Genomic DNA, 10,063 nt, shown 5'->3' on the forward strand with positions numbered 1-10,063 from the left:
GACTTGTGAAGGAGGCCGGCACTGGGCGGAGGAAAAAAAAAAAAGAAGAGAGAGGTGATCGCTTCTGCTCTTAACACACTACACGGGAGCGGGCTGAAAGGGAGATGGACCGTCGCCGCACACCGGGCTGAGGGCGTTATTAATCAGCAGCGAGAGGAGGGGTAACAGGGCGTACAAAAGAAGTGCGATCGGGATGAAGTCGTCGCGGCGCCACAAACAAAACGTCTCGGCTGTTGGACAAGGAGGGATGTGTGCGGCAGTGGGTGGCGCGGACCAGAAAAAGGGGATGCTGAGTTATGGCGGGGAGCGCTGCGGAGCCGGGCGGTCGGGCGTGGGTGCAGGCGGGCTAATTGCCGCGCTCTCTCATCTGATACCTCGCTGCTCACTTCCGCCTGTCTGGCCATGTGTCACGCGCCGGGGCTGTACAAAGTGTGTCCCGGTACAAGGCGCTCTCCTTTGACGCTCGGAAAATTCTGATGGCATTTACTGTCGGACCCTTCAGAAAACTCCAAGCACGGATGTAACAAGATGTTATTGCTGACACTTAACCCCTCGGTCGGGTTGTTCCACTACGCAAATGGACTTGCCCCATAGGGAACATAAGCATACAGATCATACACCTGTCTGGAAAAAAAAACAGACACTGTTGACGATTCACAACTGTACGAAATAATTACAAAAAATTGTTAAAATGGTTCTGAGCACTATGGGACTTAACATCTGTGGTCATCAGTCCCTTAGAACTTAGAACTACTTAAACCTAATTAACCTAAGGACATCACACATATCGATGCCCAAGGCAGGATTCGAATCTGCGACCGTAGCGGTCGCGCGGTTCCAGACTAAAGCGCCTAGAACCGCTCGGCCACAACGGCCGGCAAATAATTATAAATTAATTCGCTGAATGCGGGCTCCTTGACATCGGCTGTATTAGGTATAGATTTACTACCCAATAGCAACATACCACGATAATAACATCATGAAATAAGGTTGTATACATGGAAGAACCCTGGAGATACTAAAAGGTATCAGATAGATTATATAATGGTAAGACAGAGATTTAGGAACCAAGTTTTAAATTGTAAGACATTTCCAGGGGCAGATGTGGACTCTGACCACAATCTATTGGATATGACCTGTAGATTAAAACTGAAGAAACTGCAAAAAGGTGGGAATTTAAGGGGATGGGACCTGGATAAACTGAAAGAACCAGAGCTTTTACAGAATATCAGGGAGAGCATAAGGGAACAATTGACAGGAATGGGGAAAGAAATACAGTAGAAGAAGAATGGGTAGCTTTGAGGGATAAATAGTGAAGGCAGCAGAGGATCAAGTAGGTAAAAAGACGTGGGCTAGTAGAAATCCTTGGGTAACAGAAGAAATATTGAATTTAATTGATGAAAGGAGGAAATATAAAAATGCAGTAAAAGAAGCAGGCAAAAAGGAATACAAACGTCTCAAAAATGAGATCGACAGGAAGTGCAAAATGGCTAAGCAGGGATGGCTAGAGGACAAATGTAAGGATGTAGAGGCTTATCTCACTACTGGTAAGATAGATACTGCCTACAGGAAAATTAAAGAGACCTTTGGAGATAAGAGAACCACTTGTATGAAGATCAAGAGCTCAGATGGAAACCCAGTTCTAAGCAAAGAAGGGAAAGCAGAAAGGTGGAAGGAGTATATAGAGGGTCTATACAAGGGCGATGTACTTGAGGACAATATTATGGAAATGGGAGAGGATGTAGATGAAGATGAAATGGGATATATGATACTGCGTGAAGAGTTTGACAGAGCGCTGAAAGACCTGAGTCGGAACAAGGCCCCCGGAGTTGACAACATTCCATTGGAACTACTGACCGCCTTGGGAGAGCCAGTCCTGTCAAAACTCTACCATCTGGTGAGCAAGATGTATGAAACAGGCGAAATACCCTCAGACTTCAAGAAGAATATAATAATTTCAATCCCAAAGAAAGCAGGGGTTGACAGATGTGAAAATGACCGAACAATCAGTTTAATAAGCCACAGCTGCAAAATACTAACACGAATTCTTTAAAGACGAATGGAAAAACTAGTAGAAGCCGACCTCGGAGAAAATCAGTTTGGATTCCGTAGAAACACTGGAACACGTGAGGCAATACTGACCTTACGACTTATCTTAGAAGAAAGATTAAGGAAAGGCAAACCTACGTTTCTAGCATTTGTAGACTTAGAGAAAGCTTTTGACAATGTTGACTGGAATACTCTCTTTCAAATTCTAAATGTGGCAGGGATAAAACACAGGGAGCGAAAGGCTATTTACAATTTGTACAGAAACCAGATGGCAGTTATAAGAGTCGAGGGACATGAAAAGGAAGCAGTGGTTGGGAAGGGTGTAAGACAGGGTTGTAGCCTCTCCCCGATGTTATTCAATCTGTATATTGAGCAAGCAGTAAAGGAAACAAAAGATAAATTCGGAGTAGATATTAAAATCCATGGAGAAGAAATAAAAACTTTGAGGTTCGCCGATGACATTGTAATTCTGTCGGAGACAGCAAAGGACTTGGAAGAGCAGTTGAACGGAATGGATGGTGTCTTGAAGGGAGGATATAAGATGAACATCAACAAAAGCAAAACGAGGATAATGGAATGTAGTCGAATTAAGTCGGGTGATGTTGAGGGTATTATATTAGGAAATGAGACACTTAAAGTAGTAAAGGAGTTTTGCTATTTGGGGAGCAAAATAACTGATGATGGTCGAAGTAGAGAGGATATAAAATGTAGACTGGCAATCGCAAGGAAAGCGTTTCTGAAGAAGAGGAATTTGTTAACATCGAGTATAGATTTAAGTGTCAGGAAGTCATTTCTGAAAGTATTTATATGGAGTGTAGCCATGTATGGAAGTGAAACATGGATGATAAATAATTTGGACAAGAAGAGAATAGAAGCTTTCGAAATGTGGTTCTACAGAAGAATGCTGAAGATTAGATGGGTAGATCACATAACTAATGAGGAAGTATTGAATAGGCTTGGGGAGAAGAGAAGTTTGTGGCACAACTTGACCAGAAGAAGGGATCGGTTGGTAGGACATGTTCTGAGGCATCAAGGGATCGCCAATTTAGTATTGGAGGGCAGTGTGGAGGGTAAAAATCGTAGAGGGAGACCAAGAGATGAATACACTAAGCAGATTCTGAAGGATGTAGGTTGCAGTGGGTACTGGGAGATGAAGAAGCTTGCACAGGATAGAGTAGCATGGAGAGCTGCATCAAACCAGTCTCAGGACTGAAGATCACAACAACAACAACAGTAACATATGAAAATTTCTTCCGGACAAGAGACTTATCGCGAGCAGTCGCCTTAACCGCTTCGGCTATCCGTGCACTGCCGGCCGGAGTGGCCATGCAGTTCTGGGCGTTACGATCTGGAACCGAGCGGCCGCTACGGTCGCAGGTTCGAATCCTGCCTCGGGATTGGATGTGTGTGATGTCCTTAGGTTAGGTAGGTTTAATTAGTTCTAAGTTCTAGCCGACTGAGGACCTCAGAAGTTAAGACCCAAAGTGCTCAGAGCCATTTGAACCATTTTATCCGTGCACACTCCCCGTATCAATGCAGACTTCCATATGTCACATTTCTTCATCCTCATATCGTAAACCACTGAATTCATCACTCGTAACATTACTTGGATTCCCGCAAATGGAAGAAAGAGACAACGAGGAATCGAGACGAATGTTGTTATCGTCGTGTGCCCCACTAGGCTTGTAATACGTACGTGCATGTCTGAAAGAACAGCGAATTAATTTAGAATTCTTTCGTACAGCTTTGGATCGTCAGTGTTCTGCACTTTCAGACGTGTACTTGAGTACTACAAGTCTAGGCGGGCACACAACGATATCAGCATTTGTAAGTAGCCTATTTATATGTGTGTATGTTGGCAGCGCGTTAGATTGCATTAATAACTCTGACATTCGCTCAACAAATTGTCTTCTTGTGCGGAGTATAACGTTGGACTACGAAAAGGAAAAACAAATCATAGATCGCTGGAAACATTAAAACAACAAAATTCCTTGGATCTGTAAGGGGTCGTTGTACGAAAATAATGCAAGGAGCAGAATTACGTCTGAACTCAAAGCGGCAGAATAGAAGAATGCTGAACAAAAACGAGTGAGAAAGTGCGTTGTGCTTACTTCAGAAACCAGGATCTGAATCAAGACTTTCATTAGAAACCGTTGTTTGGGGGGAGGGGGGGGGGGGCGTTCGGAGATGCGACCGAGGACACGGTGAAGCTGGGCAAGCTTCTCTTAACATAAACCTGGAATCCACTAGAAGAGCCATATTTGCCGCAACAGGAACGTCTGCATTAAAGCAAGCGGGTTGGATCTGTAAATTCATCTTCAGTCATATTCGTGCTATTGGGTTAGACCTTTGGCCAAACACACAACACAATCTGTATACCGTTAAGTTATGCCGCTTACGATGTGGAAGGTCTGCGTACTAAACGAAGTTATCTGTTACTATGAAACGAGCAAACGCATATTTGTATGAGGATTACGTTGCGCCTTTCGGCAAAAAGCCCAACGCAATAGTACGTGTAAGCCTCACAATGAAATAATATCTTACGAAACCAACAGCACAAATATTTTCGTTTGTGGCAAGGCTACTTATTGCCAATATATGAGGGTGAGTCAAATGAAAACCTTAAATTTGTAATAACAGATCGAAATTTCACGCCGTTATCCTGTAAGTTGGTAAGCGTGCTACAAACAGCGTGCAGAATGGCCTGTAGGTGGCAGGATAGTGCAGATGCACACATACCGTCGCAGTATCAGTATAAAGATGGCCGCCCCACTTGCGACTTGCACCAGGGAAGAACAGCGTTCTTTTATTCGGTTTTTGCGTAGTGAAGGTGTGAAACCTATTGAAATTCATCGACGAATAAAGGTTCAGTACGGTGGTGCATGTTTGTCACAGCAGCAAGACTACGAATGGAGTAGGAAGTTCGCAAATGGTGTGACTTCAGTGGAAGATGCTCCTCGTCCAGGTCAGGCGCGAGTTGTGACTCCACAGAACTTTGAAGCAGTTGAAGCCATAGTGAAGTAAAACCGCCGAGTGACACTGAATGACATTGCAGCATGTTTACAGATTAGTCATGGGTCAGCACACCACATTGTGAATGATGTGCTCCAGTTTCACAAAGTGTCTGCAAGATGTGTGCCACGGCAGCTGACTCCTGAAATGAGAGAACGACATGTAGATGCTCCTGAAGAACGCCTTCGGCGCTTTGAACGAGAAGGTGATGGCTTCCTTGCAAGAATCGTTACTGCGGACGAAACCTGGGTTCGCTTCCACCAACCGGAAACGAAGAGAGCGAGCAAAGAATGGCGCCATTCCTCTTCACCAAAACCAAAGAAGTTTCGAACAGAACCATCAGCACGGAAGGTTATTCCGACTCTCTTTTGGGACGAAAAAGGCGTTATTTTGGAGCATTACATACCTAAAGGGACCACTGTCACCAGTGCATCATACACAGATCTCCTAAAAAATCTTCTGCGGCCTGCAATCAAATCAAAGCGACGTGGATTGCTGTCAGTAGGTTTCCTTTTGCAACATGGCAGTGCAAGGCCCCACACTGCCCGTACAACAGTTGCAACAATCACAGATCTGCATTTTGAGTGTCTTCCTCATCCACCATACTCACCAGACCTTGCCTCAAGTGATTTCCATATGTTTGGACCACTCAAAAACGAAATGGGAGGGAAGAAGTTCCGTTCTGATGAAGAGGTACGCCACGCGGTGCATGAGTGGTTGCGCGGACTACCAAAAGAATTTTTTTTCTAATGGAATTTATGCACTTTGTAAGCGCTGGAGGACTTACATTGAGCGTGGGGCAGATTATGTTGAAAAGTAATACAGGTTTGTACCACTTCTGCACAATAAATAATATTAAAAAAAATATTTAAAGTTTTCATATGACTCACCCTCATACATTAAGTGATAAATTATTAAATTATCCTATTTTTCTAAATAACATGCAGTCATCCACTCCCCCCCCCCCGACACACACACACACACACACACACACACACACACACACACACACACACGCATATACATAGAGAGAGAGAGAGAGAGAGAGAGAGAGAGAGAGGCATATGTCAGACAGAGGAACCTGTATGTATGTGTGTTTAAATGGGAAAGAAAGAAAGGGAATTATGGAATGGAACGAAGTACGCAGGTGTATACGAAGAGCACATCGCAAGCTCTCTGAAGCATGTAGAAATAAACACAGGAGAAGAATCTGAACTACATCAGATAATTTGGGGACCCAGGGTCTTTCGAGGACGACAATTTGATTTCTTGCTCCTATAGTATGTGAATGAATTAATAACTTCTCAGTTGCAAGTATTAGAGGTAACCGAGCTGAAGACTGAGGACTGGAAATATTTATAAACAGACATTTTAGCATGGAAGACATTCTCAAAGACATTTGGAATACTTCAAAGCTTGAAAATATGTGCTGTAACTACACATAAATATCGTACACGAGGAAGAACAGAAAAGTTTGAGGCTAATGAGCACAGGGTCATTTGACGTAAGGTTGTATTACTAAAGTTTCTCTCTCTCTCTCTCTCTCTCTCTCTCTCTCTCTCTCTGTGTGTGTGTGTGTGTGTGTGTGTGTGTGTGTGTCGAGGGGGGCGGGGAGGCGAGGGCGTGGATGACTGCATGTTATTTAGAAAAATCGGATTATCGGCAATATGCTAATGTACTGTCTCATTACAGACAGCTGTCATTGTTATCTCTGATGGCGTTTGTCCAGGAACCTAACGAATTACATAATTCAAGAAAATTCTTTATCCACCCTCAACCACCGTACCAAAATCGATCATTCTAAAGTAACTGGTATGTAACTTACAGTTCACAGTTTGGCTTCAAATGTGTATTTAAATTGTTTCGACGTGCTCTACGAGCGGCGCATGTATTCTATAAACTAAACTAGTATTTTGATTAAAGTATTGCAGTCAGGCTGTGATTATTTGATAAACAAAGAAAACACTTCTTTTAACATGTGGAAGAAGTTTCGTGTTTTTTCAGAGGTGTCTTGGTAACCTCTTTGAATTTATGGTTGTAACTTTTTCTTCTAAGAGTGATCCACGCCACGGTATATCACCGTAGATTCGGCTGGGCGTGGGACAGCTGTGCGCAGCTCTCGAGAAGAATGCGTGAGCTGTGACACGTGTGGCATTCGCAGTGACACCAGTTCTTATTTGTTTTCGGGAGGCCAGCCACACGGGGCGTGAATTACGTCCCCAGCGGCATTAGGCAGCTGACGTCCACACAACAGCTGCACAAACAGGCTCGTCGCTGCAGTCCGGATGCGCTGGTCGCGACGCACAAGTTTTACAGCTGTTGACGTTACTTAACTACTCGTCGGGACGGCACTGTGTTTGTGAGTGATACACGGGACACGTTTAAATGCTTTCTGAGTATGACTGGAGGACAGCTCAGTTTCAGACTGGATTAGATCCTTAATGACCAAACATACTTTCATTATTCATCCTTACTATATTAGCAGCAGCCAGTTAATATTTTTCTCTTCTTCAGTTAATACGCTAGTTATAACTGTTCAACACCCCCATTCCAAAGTCTCTTTTCTCTCCTCTGCTCCCGCTTTGTTTTTCGGCCTGTTCATCACATTCACCAATTCGTCCATATAATATGCTAGTCTGGGCCGTTACTCGTTTGCACAACGTTTTGGCTTGTACATTTCTGTACTTTTCTTAGATTTATTTGTTCAGAGCTTCATTGTGAATTACATTCTGCTTTTGTTTTTGTATTGCTGTATAGTCGTAAGGTACCATGTATCTCGTGTTTGGACAGCTATGAACTCTCTCTGATGTGTGGACTATCTGTTCAGTATTAAGTTATATGACGATGGCCTAGTAACCCGAAAGCCGGTTCATAACGCGCTATTAAATAAATATACACTCCTGGAAATTGAAATAAGAACACCGTGAATTCATTGTCCCAGGAAGGGGAAACTTTATTGACACATTCCTGGGGTCAGATACATCACATGATCACACTGACAGAACCACAGGCACATAGACACAGGCAACAGAGCATGCACAATGTCGGCACTAGTACAGTGTATATCCACCTTTCGCAGCAATGCAGGCTGCTATTCTCCCATGCAGACGATCGTAGAGATGCTGGATGTAGTCCTGTGGAACGGCTTGCCATGCCATTTCCACCTGGCGCCTCAGTTGGACCAGCGTTCGTGCTGGACGTGCAGACCGCGTGAGACGACGCTTCATCCAGTCCCAAACATGCTCAATGGGGGACAGATCCGGAGATCTTGCTGGCCAGGGTAGTTGACTTACACCTTCTAGAGCACGTTGGGTGGCACGGGATACATGCGGACGTGCATTGTCCTGTTGGAACAGCAAGTTCCCTTGCCGGTCTAGGAATGGTAGAACGATGGGTTCGATGACGGTTTGGATGTACCGTGCACTATTCAGTGTCCCCTCGACGATCACCAGTGGTGTACGGCCAGTGTAGGAGATCGCTCCCCACACCATGATGCCGGGTGTTGGCCCTGTGTGCCTCGGTCGTATGCAGTCCTGATTGTGGCGCTCACCTGCACGGCGCCAAACACGCATACGACCATCATTGGCACCAAGGCAGAAGCGACTCTCATCGCTGAAGACGACACGTCTCCATTCGTCCCTCGATTGACGCCTGTCGCGACACCACTGGAGGCGGGCTGCACGATGTTGGGGCGTGAGCGGAAGACGGCCTAACGGTGTGCGGGACCGTAGCCCAGCTTCATGGAGACGATTGTGAATGGTCCTCGCCGATACCCCAGGAGCAACAGTGTCCCTAATTTGCTGGGAAGTGGCGGTGCGGTCCCCTACGGCACTGCGTAGGATCCTACGGTCTTGGCATGCATCCGTGCGTCGCTGCGGTCCGGTCCCAGGTCGACGGGCACGTGCACCTTCCGCCGACCACTGGCGACAACATCGATGTACTGTGGAGACCTCACGTCCCACGTGTTGAGCAATTCGGCGGTACGTCCACCCGGCCTCCCGCATGCCCACTATACGCCCTCGCTCAAAGTCCGTCAACTGCACATACGGTTCACGTCCACGCTGTCGCGGCATGCTACCAGTGTTAAAGACTGCGATGGAGCTCCGTATGCCACGGCAAACTGGCTGACACTGACGGCGGCGGTGCACAAATGCTGCGCAGCTAGCGCCATTCGACGGCCAACACCGCGGTTCCTGGTGTGTCCGCTGTGCCGTGCGTGTGATCATTGCTTGTACAGCCCTCTCGCAGTGTCCGGAGCAAGTATGGTGGGTCTGACACACCGGTGTCAATGTGTTCTTTTTTCCATTTCCAGGAGTGTATATTTGGAACAGCAATGCTGTTGTGGTGTCACAAGGCTTAGGCCTGTCCCACCCCTCATTAAATCGACCAAGACTTATACGAATAATTGTAAGAACAGTTATTTTTACTATGTTCTTCAAGTTTGTTTTTGGGTTTTCAGAAATACTGTGGGAAGAAAGTTTATTTATGTTGCAGATAACGTGGAAGACGTTGCCCAACGATCACCACGAAAGTTCGACGTAGCGGCAAGTGGGCAAGGAATAAAACGAATGCTGCAAACTACCACGAGCCATGGAAGAACCTGGGCCGCGAGGGCGTCGAGCTTCCTAGGTCGTTGTTGGACAACGTCAAAGGAAAAGATATTCTGCCTTCTCTTTGTAAACAGATCGATCGAGTCTTGAAAGGTTCATGTAAAACGTTAGGCGGGTGACACATTAGGTGGGGCCCGATGCCTTTAATACTTCCACAGTTATTAAAAAGTTGTTAAACGGCAAAACCAATAGTTCATCATTTATACTGATAAAAAGTAGTAAAGACATAGGAAAGGAAGAGTTGCGGCGTCAGAACGAAAAGTGATACATCGCTCAGCAACGAAGAAGGACGTAAACAGCCTGCGTTACGTGGTGAAAACAAATCAACTGATAAAATAGTAAGTCTGTAATTAAGCATAAAGCCACGTAACACTGCACTGTGTATTTAAATT

The sequence above is a fragment of the Schistocerca cancellata genome, chromosome 8 (genome assembly GCF_023864275.1).
Source record: "Schistocerca cancellata isolate TAMUIC-IGC-003103 chromosome 8, iqSchCanc2.1, whole genome shotgun sequence".
Lineage (NCBI taxonomy): Eukaryota > Metazoa > Arthropoda > Insecta > Orthoptera > Acrididae > Schistocerca > Schistocerca cancellata.